This window comes from Felis catus, chromosome C1, assembly GCF_018350175.1.
Source record: "Felis catus isolate Fca126 chromosome C1, F.catus_Fca126_mat1.0, whole genome shotgun sequence".
Lineage (NCBI taxonomy): Eukaryota > Metazoa > Chordata > Mammalia > Carnivora > Felidae > Felis > Felis catus.
This window is the reverse complement of record NC_058375.1, coordinates 168,026,594-168,039,777: the sequence shown is the minus strand read 5'-3', so window position 1 is coordinate 168,039,777 and position 13,184 is coordinate 168,026,594. Positions and strand designations below refer to the sequence as shown.

At 37.6% G+C, this 13,184-nt stretch overlaps 1 long non-coding RNA gene across 1 annotated transcript in view; it reads right to left on the bottom strand.

The window, feature by feature from the left end:
• LOC123379192 overlaps positions 1-13,184 on the bottom strand; it is a 236,429-nt gene that overhangs the window by 38,471 nt on the left and 184,774 nt on the right. The gene's annotated exons all lie outside the window — the stretch shown is intronic.

Below are 13,184 nucleotides of genomic sequence, written 5' to 3'. Positions count from 1 at the left end.
CCTTTCAATTGGGATTAAAGCCCAAGTTGTACACCATCTCCTCACATACTCATCTCCCTCACTGAGCTGACCTTATCTATACCCTCTCCCGCCCTTCACTCTACTCCAGCCACAACAGTCTCTTTGCTGTCCTTTGAATACACTCAGCAGGCTGTGGCACTAGGGTGTCTGCACGTTCCCTCTGCCAGGACCACTTTCCCATAGACATCACTGCCTTCAAGATTGTGCTCATATATCAACATCTCAACAAAACCTGCCTCAAAAATGCTATAAACGATCAAAATCCTTTCTCTCCTGTACTTCCAACTCCTTTCCCCCTGATCTTTCATTTGTCCATATTATTATTTATAATGACAGTCATATTATTTGCTTGAATTTTGTGTACTGCTTATAATGGAATTTACAAAGGCAGAAATACTGGTTTTATTTTCCTATTTAACCCAGCTACCTAAAACAGTGCCTGGCATATATGCACAGTAGACACTCAATAAAATTTGTTGAATAAATAATTAATGGTAAATTGGTTTATTTTGTTCTTTGAAGATAATAAAGGTATTATCCTGGACAGAAAAAAAAAACATATTTTTAACAAAGTAATTGTAATTCATCATCACTGAATAATCAAAAACTTTATTTTCTGAATTCAAACTCATGCACTTTTGTTTGTGTTTTTTTTTTCCCCCAAAGAGCCACAGAAAGCCTTCAATACCCATATAGCATAAAGGTAAGCTGGAAACTTCCAGTTGAATTTGGGTTAGCAAATGAATTGAAAATTTAGAAAGCATTTTTTAATTATCTTCATTTGGAAAACAGGAAGGCCCATCTTTTGCCTCAGATGTAAAACACAGGAACTAGAATATTGCCTCAAGCATCAAAATTCTCTTTCGGTATTTGGTGCATATGTCAGTTAGTCAAACTCCTCCCCAGATCTTGAGCTTCTCCTGGCAATTTGCTCTGGTCTGGGACCTGGGCCCGTGTCCCTGACTCACACTTTCTAGGACCCTGTTAGCCCTCACCTCTTAATCTCCCTGTTCTCTGGGTCTTTTGATTATGCACACTCATGTCCTCAACTTGCTCCCTGAGCCTTGGCTGATTTTCCAAATACTGACCTATGTAATAGAAACAGAGATGTGTCACCCACATCTCCCTTCTCAGAAACACTTGTTGACCAGCTGTGGTGAATATGGTCAGCAGACCACCTAACTAGCAGCCCCATCAGGGACTGCCCCAGCTTCAAATGGCCATCTGCCCATAGTCACACCCTTCCTTGAAGCAGCATACACCCCATTATGGCCCAATGCTGGACATTCTCAGGAGCCATTCTTGTTCCAGAGCTCCCTTCACGTTGGCCAAGGTACTGCCGGCATGCCTCACAATTCAGCTTCTCCCTGTGCCCAATCCTGCTTCCACCACTTTCCTTCACAAGAATAGATCTCCAATAAAAATCTTGTATCTCCAAACACCATCACACTATCTGCTTCTGGAGAACTCAACTGGCAATAACAACATCCAATACTTCTAACTAAGGGAAAAGTCAAAACTGACAAACTTGAAGAGGTAGAAAGTGAAGCAGAATGTGTGTAAGCAACACTCAGGGAGCAACAGATGATGACATAAGAGCCTTATCTACTACTGAAGCAATGTTAATAATGCTAATGAGTCCTCATTGTACTATGTGTTTTTAACATCAGCTAATAATACAAGAAAGCTACTTTGCTTTCTTCAAACTCTGAGCCAAAATTCTCTTCTAACTCACTCTCTGGAAAATTCTTCATTTTAAGTTGATAATTCTTTTATGAGACAAATAAATAAGCAAAACATATCAACTGTGAGATAATCAGAACATAGCTTAGGTTCTGAAGGAGGATGTAGGAAAGCTAAGCTTACTAGATCATAGAATTCATAAGAATTTCATCTTGAAATTACATATTAACAACATTCACTTGTCAGAAATTCACTTTCAACTACATATCTTTCAGTTTTAAAATAATTCTAGGATAGAGTGGGTCTTTTTTATCTCTAAGATACAGTGAATGTATTGTAACTATTTCTGCTGCTGGTTGGCATAATCTTGTATTGGCCAAGATCATTTACCCCTTACTTTATTGTGATATTTCCCTATATTATTTGAGGTAAAACTACCTTTGATCCAATGCACCTAATATCCAGGAAAGACCTTAGCCAGATCCAAAATCACGCAAAGCAACTGTCTTGTCTTTGCCTGAGGGTGAATATAGTTAGTATTTTCCAAACTCCCTCTAGTCACCATGCGATCCTTTTGAGTAGCTGATTTCTGTGCCAAGCCCATTCCGCTTGGCCTCTTATGAGTGGTTCTGAATTCCAAAGGCTGCTTGTTTGAAAATTCATGAGCTTCTCAATGATGCGGTTCCTTTTTTGGCTGCCCCACTGCTCAGTTAGTTCAGACAACAAGCTGCTTAGGGATGGATAATTTTTCCATTTAGCTGCCAAAACCTACAGGGGGGTTGGTATTTTACTGCTATTGTGGAATTTTCAGAAGTTTGGAAAACAGAGGATTTTATTTTTTGTTTTGTTTTGATATAGGACATTTTGACAATGGCTTTGGCAGTGATACAAAAATCTCCATGCTTGTAAACCAGAATAACATTTTCAGCCATCTGGCTTGCATGTAGCACCCTCTGAGTGGGATAGATATAAAAACAGTTAGCAATTAAGAGGTTTAAAATGGCTTTCCCATTAGTTTCTGAACCGAACTATCCCATGATAAAGATATAACAGGCAATGAAGGGGGTGCTGATTCCTTGTCAGCACACTTCTCTTTGTGATAAAAATTGTCTGACACCTCCATAAATTCTTAATCTCTCAATCTTCCTTCACTATCACCACAACCATTCACCCGGATTTCTGGACTCAGACTTTTCTTTTGTCTTAAATATAACATCCCCAATCATAATGAATCACGAATTCCATTAAAAGATCCACCAAATGCCCAGTTATGTTGATTATTCTTCCTTTTGAATATGACTGAGACTTCATACCAAACAACAGAGGAAAATTCTCAGGCCAGCATAATGTGAATCTCTACCTTTTAATTTTACATTTCAAGGCTTAATCTTCATACGATAAACATTAGATACTTTATCAGGATCGTTTTAAACAATAAAACACAGAAGAAAGTTTTGATTCTTGAAACTGAAAAGACATAGCCCTTTTAAATCAGAAATCATGCCTTTTGACCTCTTTAAAACTATTCAAAGATATTTATTATAATAATCTATACGTATATAAATAGCACTACCAACTTGGAGTCTTGTCGATTTCTGGTACAATAATAGGAAGCCAAAGTTATCTGATGCTCTAAAAGCTAATTGTGACAAGTGATGCTGAAATAAAGGAGTAAAATAAAGTACAGTTTGGGAAGAGGTGTTTATCTTCCATCCAGCTTGCTCCCCAGAATCCTCTCCTGCCTGTCCAAGAAACATGATCTGCTAGTAACCTGCAGAAGAGGCTTTGTGCTGTCACTTATTTTGCACATTTTACACAGCGCAACATATTTTTATCCAAGGCTTTCAGAGATTTCTCACTTAGTTGTCAAGTTCAAAAAACCCAGAGCTGGAAGAGATCAGACAGGAATTTTCCCAAACAAATTAGCATGTTGAAGGAGGATGATGTAAATGGCAGCATGAGTTTCCCCATGCTTGAGCACGTTTTTCAGCACAGCTAAGACATTAACAAGTGATGGTCTCATGCACTTGGGCTAGTGATTTACGAAGTTGCTTCCTGATTTAATAGAGTGCTAGAAAGGATTGTTGTTATACCAACTAAAAGAATCATAAAATGGTAATGAATGTTATGAAACTTCATGAATATTTCATCTGAAGATAGGCTGTCAGATTTATCTTGAGGTTAAAGAGCACACAGGGCATAAATCAGGCCCAAGATGGAGTTGCTTGAGGTTCATAGTTGGTGAGAACTGTTTACATGTTAGGCAAGGCTATCTGTGGATGTTTATTACTTTAGTCACATGTTAGACCCTAGTTAAGATAAAGAAAAAAATCTGGTTTTAAAATAAATCACCTTAAAAGGGATCAGCAAAGATTTCTAGGAAGGATTAGAGGTATTTTTTTGAGCCCAAATTGGTTTTACGGTAATTTTCTCATTGACTGTATTAAGTATTCAAAACTGTAATCAATATTCAATAAAAAGGGATCACAAGGCTATTGAATTGGCACGATAAAATGGAATAATGAGCATAAACTCATTCTTTAGCTATGAACGACACACATAACCATCATTTATACTAAATCTTTAATATATCATCAGTTTCAAGGCAATTTCTCAGTTGAAATATTTATAGTTAGTTTAAAATTCACTACTTATTTTGTTAGGTATATTTTATTTCTTCCAACAAAATCCCCCAAAATTATGCTTCCCCAGCCTCCACTAAAAACACAGAAGTGAAATTTAGTTCAGTGATTATGAAATTTAGTTCTAGCTCTATAGCTAGCTGACAGAAATCCACTTAATTCCTTTAAATTAGGTTTTCTTCCTTTCCTATGTCTTTCAAAGTGTAACACGTGTTATTTAAATATAAAGATGAACTTTCTGATTTTTCAAAATTTACCTGGCAGTGGAAATGGAAAGATAACAGCTCATTTATTCATTTGATCAGCCATTCAGCACAATTTTGAATGCTTACTATGTGCCACGTACCTTGCTAGGTGAGTGGGATGAAATGGTCATTGGATGAATAAAGGTCCCTACCAGCAGAATGTTTTGCTTTAAGAGGGGAACCCATAAGTAAATAACCAATTATAAAAAGTGTGATGGCTGACATACGGGGCTGTTATGAGAGCATACAGAAGGAGTGTACCTTCCCCAGAGTTTAGGGGTCTAATGTAGCACTTTGAGAAAAAAATTGTGTAAGGTCAGACTTACTTGGAGGAATGAAGTCATGATGAAGGAAGGTGTAGACCAGGAGAAAACAAAAACACATGACCTATTAGAGGAACGAAGGAAAAGTTTTAAAGGCTGAAGTGTATTGAATGTATACTTTTGGGGACGAGGATGAGAAGATGGTAAGGGATGTTACTGAGGGCATAGACCAAGTCTATGAACCCTGCAAGAGGTTTGAACTCAACCTCAGGGCAATGGATTTCACCGGAGTTTCAGCAGTGGAATGATATTAATAGACTCTCATTTCATATTGTCTAATATTACATTTCTTGTTTAATAGAGATAATATTTTATACTTCTACTCTTCATATAAAATGAAAATGAAGAATTTGATCAGATGTCTTAAGTCAGTGACTGATGGGTTTTAAAAGTAATTTTATAAAGAAAGTAGAGGAGAAAATAAAATTATTTATGTAAAAAATGTTGAGTGGTAGAAAGGAGGGTTAACAAATAAATATACCTCTCTAAAAATAAAGTCAGATTGGGTTGGTTACCCTGAAGAATTTCCTGAGAAGAAAGGAATAGTTTCAAAGTTAGATCGTGAAATCTCTTTATGAAGGTATTAAAAAAAACATTTTAAAGAGAAAAGAATAGCTTATATTCTGAAGAAATCACTCCCCTAAGGAGGTTTATTTCTGCATTTCCACATCCTCATCCTGCTCAATACCCAGAAAATGTAGTACCAAAATAATAACTAATACTCATTAAAGAAATGCAATGTACTTGTCTTTAGGTGTTTTACAAGTAGTAGTTTATTAAAACTCCGAAGTGTTTTCCATGTATGAGCTTATTTAATCCTCACTGAAAAATCTGTGCAGTAAATCTATTATTATCCCTATTATTATGGGAGAGTTAGGAACAGAGAGTCAACTCATTTGCCCAAGTCACATGTCAGTAAGTTGCAGAGCTGGGATGTGAAACTAGGCAGCCAGGTTCTTAACCACAATCGGTGTCCCAGAGTACTCAGTCATGACATGCTACATAGCAACATAGTTTACACAGTTTTGATAGCAATCAGCAGGAATATAAATAAAAATTAACTGGGACACCCAGGTGGCTCAGTCGGTTGAGCGTCCGACTTCGGCTCAGGTCATGATCTCCCGGTTTGTGAGTTCGAGCCCCGCGTCGGGCTCTGTGCTGACAGCTTGGAGCCTGGAGCCTGCTTCAGATTCTGTGTCTCCTCCTCTCTCTGCCCCTCCCCTGCTCATGCTCTGCCTCTCGGTCTCTCAATAATAAATAAATGTTCAAAAAAACAAATAAAAATTAACCATCACAAGAGAAAAAATATGGTTTCTGTCTATCCTTGAATACTGTTTTCTCTCTGTGTATTATGGAGTCCATATTTAGGGGAAGAAGAAAATCCCATTTCATTTTCTGTGAGACAAGCTTACTTTTGGAGATTTGACACTCACAGCAGTGTTTGTACGTTGATTATTGATGAATGAACTTTGATTGCATTTTTACCTTGGTACTCATGTACAGTAAATGCATCGAATACATGATATCACTTATAAGGGAATAAATAATTAAAAAAACTTTCCTTTACAGAATATATCATACTGAACTGTCATGCACATTGCCCTCAGCTGAGTTATAATGTTATTACCTAATAGATGTCACATCCTTCATTCAAAATGAAAATCGTGTTTTTAATTTCCAGAAAAAAACCACCCTACATGTTTAAGCTGATGTACAGGGCATAATATCAAAGTGTCCCCAACACAAAGAGTCATTTGTTCAATTTTCTGACCTGCTCCAGCCTAAAGAATAAGGAGACCACAGGATGACAAAAGGTTTCCAGCAGAAACGGATTTACAGTCAGAATCGGTTTCCTATGTTTTCATTCATTTTGAATGAATACAAAGAATAATCTCTTGCTGCTAATACAAATGCAGCAAACTGAGCCATTAAATTGACAGTGTGATCTATCCCACTTCACACTGCTTTATAAGCAAAATGTATCATTCTCGGGAGCTTTCTCCTGGTTAAATAATTGTAAGAAATATATCTCTTGCCATTGCTTTTATTGATAAAACACAGCATGTCATCTTAATTCATTCTTCCACTGCTCTGTTTCATCATCTTCTACCAAGTGATTGGGATTCTGATCACCCTGCGTTCGCTTTCAGATTGAAAGCCTCTATCTACTCATCTGTTCTTCTTCACGAAGAAAAGCTCTGGGGAAACATCTGTTTTCTAACTGAATCTTCGCTGGAAACTCAGATGCCAGCAAGCAATAACCTTGGGGTTCCTTTAGAAATCCTCACGGGTCCCTGCTACATCAGGGCTTGAAGCTAACAGAATTAACGGACAAAGTGCTGTTACTTGATTTTCATTTCTGAATTTGATTTGGGGTACATGAGCTTCACGGAGTAATGATAATGTTTTACTGATCTCTGAAGTTAGTCATCACTTGATGAAAGGTTTAGAAGTCTGGAAGCTTTAGCTGCAGATCTTAAACTTTATTCTTTCCCTTTTCCTCCACTGACATTCAATTAAGTTTGCAGCTTATTTTAATTTCAGAATGTGAAGAACAATTGTGTTGCCTCAATCAGGTATTGTTATGAAATTTCCCACTTCTAATAGCAAACGGAGATTTACAATTTTAGTCTGAAATTGGCATCAGTTGGAATTTTTTTTTTATTTCCTCATGGAATTTGCTGAAAATTCATCTACCCATTTAATTCAAATGACTGAGAAAAGTAATAAACTTAAATCAGAAGCAGACTTTAGTCATCACACAAGTCAAAAGAAATACACAACCTAGAAAATTTGTAGATATTGATCATCTTTATAATTAGTCTTAACTTTTGCTAAAAACCAAACCATAAACTTTTTTTTTTAATTTTTTTTTTCAACGTTTTTTTATTTTTGGGACAGAGAGAGACAGAGCATGAACGGGGGAGGGGCAGAGAGAGAGGGAGACACAGAATCGGAAACAGGCTCCAGGCTCCGAGCCATCAGCCCAGAGCCTGAAGCGGGGCTCGAACTCACGGACCGCGAGATCGTGACCTGGCTGAAGTCGGACGCTTAACCGATGGCGCCACCCAGGCGCCCCCCAAACCATAAACTTTAAACTGATGTGTGTGTATGCGGACACACACACACACACCTACATATAAACACTTACATGTATTCATATCATACACCGTGTTAATAGAATTATTTATATTTTCTTTTGTGTCAGCTTTACTGAGGGATAATTGACAAATCAAATTGTAAGATATTTAAAGTGTATATCATGATGACTTCATATACATATACACTGTGAAAAGATTTCTCCCCTCTAGCTAATTAACACATCCATCACGGCACATATTTATCTTTATTTATGTATTTTTTTGTAAGAACGTTTAAGTTGTATTCATTTAGCAAATTTCAATTGTACAAAATAGAATATTGGAAGCAATGTGTCACCCACTGTTTCATTATCCATTACTATAAAACAATCCACTTCAACTGAACAATTTAGAGGAACAAATTATTTTTTATAAGTCTCTCAGTTGACTCAGCTGGGAAATTCTTCTCCTTCATATGGCGGAGTCCGGGGTCATTCACTCAACTGCATTCAGCTGGAGACTGAGCTTGACTGGAAGGTCCCAGAAAGTTTTGCTCATATGTTTGGCCCTCCGGTGCTCTTCTACATAGCCACTCCATATAGCTAACTTGAACTTCCTCACAGCATGGTGACCTCAGGATAGATTCTTTTTTCTTTTAATTTGATACACAATATTACGTTAGTTTCAAGTGTACAACATAGTGATTACCACATAAGTGTAGTTACCATCTGCCACCCTACAAACTGATTACAATATTACTGACTATATTCCCTGTGCTGTAATTTTCATTCCTGTGACTTACTTATTTGACAACTGGAATTTTGTACCTCTTAATCCCCTTCACCTATTTTGCTCATCCTCCTAGCCCCCTCTTCTGGCAACCACAGTTCTCTGTATTTATGGATCTGTTTCTGCTTTTTTTGTTTGTTGTTCATTTGCTTTGTCCTGTTTTGTTTTTTTTTTTTTTGATTCCACATATAAGTGAAATCATATAGTATTTGTCTTTCTCTGATTGACTTATTTCACTTAGCTTAATATCCTGTAGTTCTATCCATGTAGTCATGAATGGCAATATCTCATTCTTTTTTTGTGGCTGAGTAATATTCGTTGTATTTTCTTTCATCAGAGTCTTACACTTTTCAGAGTACAAGTCCTTCACATGCTTCATATTCTCAGATATTCTTTTTGATGCAATTGTAAATGGGATTATTTTCTTAATTCCTCTTTCTGCTACTCTGTTATTAGTATATAAAGATGTAAGATTTCTGTATATTAATTTAGCATTCTACAACTTTACTGAATTCATTTATTAGCTCTAACAGTTTTGGGTAGTATTCAGGGGTTTCTATATAGAGTATCATGTCACCTACAAATAGTGACAGTTTTACTTCTTCCTTACTAATTCAGATGCATTTTGTTTCTTTTTCTTCTCTGATGGCTGTGGCTAGGATTTTTAATACTATGTTGAATAAAAGTGGCAAGAGTGGACACTCTTATCTTGTTCTTGATCTTAGAGGAAAAGCTTTTAACTATTCACCATTGACTAGGATGTTAGCTGTGGGTTCTTCACATATGGCCTTTATTATGTTGAAGAACGTTCCCTCTGAACTAACTTTGTTGAGTTTTTATCATGAATGGGTGTTGAATTTTGTCAAATGCTTTTCCTGCATCTACTGAGATGAACATACGGTTTTTTAATCCTTCATTTTACTAATTTGGTGTATTAATTTCATTTGCAGATCTTAAACCCTCTTTGCATCCCTGGAATAAATCTCACTTGATTGTGGTGAATGATTCTTTTAATGCATGTTGAATTCAGTTTGCTAACATTTGGTTGAGGATTTTTGCACCTATGTTCATCAGGGATATCAACCTGTCATTACCTACCTTCCTCCTTCCTCCTCCCTTCCTCCCTTTCTCCCTCCCTTCCTTTCTCTCTCTCTCTCTCTCTCTCTCTCTTGCTGGTTCTGGCATCAGGATAATGCTGGCCTCACATAATGAATCTGGGAAATTTCCTTCCTCTTCTATGTTTTTTTTTTTTTTTTTTTTTTTTTTTTTTTTTACTAATTTAAGAAGGATAGGTATTAACTCTTCTTTAAGTGTTTTATAGAATTCACCTGTGAAGTCATCTGGTCCTAGACTATTGTTTATTGGGAGGCTTGTTAATTACTAATTCAATTTTGTTGCTAATAATTGGTCTGTTCAATTTTCTATTTCTTCCTGATCAGTTTTGGGAGGCTTGTGTTTCTAGGAATTTATCTATTTCTCCTAGGTTCTCCAATTTCTGGCATATAATTTTTCTTAGTAGTTTCTTATAATCCTTTGTGTCTCTATAGTGTCAGTTGTTACTATTCCTCTTCCTTTTCTCATTTTATGATTCCTTTCTCATGTTTTCATGATAAGTCTGGCTAAAGGTTTAACAATTTTATCTTTTCTTTCTTTTTCAGCACAGCCTCCTCCATCTGCTGCCCCCTCCCACCTCCACCTCCAGCACCTCCCAGCGACAGTTCATCCTGCAACTATTACACCACACCAGGATGGGGGGAAAGAATAAAAATGGGGAAGGTTCACACCACCCAGGGGTCACCAGGCTAGAGTGCAGGTCAGTCAGGCTTAGATCATGCCCTTCCTCCTTCTCACACCCAGGTACACCCATGCAAGTATACTCCAACCTCTGGGCAGGCAACTGAGTATAGGAGAGGGACTGCACCCCAGGGACCAGGGGAGGAGCTGACTCTTCAGAGGTCTCCAGGGTGTGCTCTGCACCAAGCCTGGCAGGCTCAGGTCAAGGTGCACCTCGCTCCTGCCAGCTGGTGAAGGGGCCACACTTACATGGAAGAAGGCAGATGACTGGAAGAGCCCCATACTCTCCCCCAACCCTCATCCAGGACCCACAGACCAGGCAGCCACCCTCACCACAGGTGCCAGACCCAATTTTATTTTTTTTCAAAGATCCAGCTGTTGGTTTCTTTGATCTTTTCTGTTATATTCTGTCTCTACTTCATTTATTTCCACTCTGATCTTTATTATTCCCCTCCTTCTACTAAATTTGGGCTTTGTTTTGTTCTTCTTTTCCCTAGTTCCTTTAGGTGTAAAGTTAGATCATTTATTTGAGATTTTTCTTTTTTTTTCTTGGGTTGCCCTGTATAGGATAGTCAGATTCTTACACAGCAGCTGGCTTCAATAATAATAAAGTAAAAGCTTCCAGTCCCCTTCAGGACTAGGCTTGGAATTGGCACAACATCACTTGAACTGCATTCTATTGGGCAAAACAAGTCATAAAGCCAGGTCAAATTCAAGCGGAAGGGACTGACTCTACCTCTTTATTGTGAGAACCATATGAATGAGGGGAAAGGAAGAAACTGGCGGCCACCTTTGAAGACTACCTGGCACACCTAACTAAATTTCAAAGGCCTCTCTCTTTAAATTAGAACGGACTACTCTCAGATTTCTTCATCATACTAGACATTAATTAGTTTTTCCAAAATATCAGTCTGTCTAACTCACACAAAACCCCACATGTTTAAAATTGCATGGATTAATTTGCTCGTGATGCTATCCTACACATTCACTAATTTTAACACTGAAATCAAACTTCACACTTCAACTTTATAGTCCTTTCCTCACTGTGCTTTCAGTTCTCACTAGCCCTGTCTTCATCTGTTCACATTTCCCCCTGGGATATCATTTGAAATCAAGCAGAAAATAAAAACTGAAAACAAACTTACAATGTGTTTACATGTATGACCCAGGCAATCTAGTCAAATCCAACCATCTATCCAGAAGGTCAAGAGGAATCGTGAAACCCGAGAGAAGTCACCAAGTAGCATGTTTCGCCATCCATCTCACTCAAACAAAGTAACTCCCGTTTTCAATTATCCACACCAATGGTTCCTTGCATTGACAGGAGTAACCAAGAGGTGACTTCACATTTAACAAGCATTTAATAAATATTAGTCACAAAATATTTTTTTACACATGTATCAAAAAAGTCATCCTAATTCTTTTGTGTGAAAACATCCATTGAGATCCCTATATATGCTAGATGTTGGGAGCATAAAGGTAAATTATCTCCTTCACAAAGTCTCAGAAAGCTAAACATGTAAAATACTTCCTGAGGTTTCTAACCATTTCTTTTTTTTAATCTTTAATTTAATCACATAAAACAAAATGACCTCTCATCAAAGTTTCCATTCATAGTGCTTTCCATAACCTCAAGTAAGATTAAACCAAATAAAACTGCTGTATTGACATAAGGATATCTAACAATAAAAGATTTCTAAAAAAAAAAAAAAAAGACAATAATTTCAGAAAGTTTTCTCATCTCCAGATCAGAGATTTGAGAGACATAAACCTCAAACAGAAAAATTCTCTGTAAGTTATTACTAAGTGGGAAAATCAGCTCCCATTACATATGAGGGGTACATGAAGGTTTAATTTATTTATTAATTCAATACATATTTGTTGAGCACCTGCTATGTGCCAGCTTGGCGATGGGTGTACCATGGAAGGAAAAAACAAAACAAAACAAAACAAAAATTCAGTCTCCTCTCTCACAGAGCCTCCTCTCCCCTGGTAAATACAGACATGCCACTATAATCTAGTGAGGTACACTTTCCAAGTGAGTAATATGAAATCCCATGGGATACACAATAGGGTTCTTTAATCTAAAGGGCGCCTGGGTGGCACAGTCGGTTAAGTATCCGACTTCAGCCAGGTCACGATCTCGCGGTCCGGGAGTTCGAGCCCCGCGTCAGGCTCTGGGCTGATGGCTCGGAGCCTGGAGCCTGTTTCTGATTCTGTGTCTCCCTCTCTCTCTGCCCCTCCCCCGTTCATGCTCTGTCTCTCTCTGTCCCAAAAATAAATAAACGTTGAAAAAAAAAATTAAAAAAAAAAATCTAGGGCAAGAGGTCAGGGATAGCTCCCATAGAAAAGAATGAGTATAAATTAGTTACATGTAAGTGTGGGGGTGGGAAAGAAGAATGTTCCAGGCAGAGGGAATAGAATGCGCATAGGCTCAAAGTTAAGAGAACATATTCCCTTCTGGGAAGTGAACATCCTTTAGCCTGGCTGGAGCACAACTGTGACAGGAAATTGTGGAATAAGTATGTAGCTCACACTTCTGGAATGCTACTGCTTCCTGGTGAGCAGGAAAGCAGGAGGTTAGTCATGTAAGTCCACAAACATCCC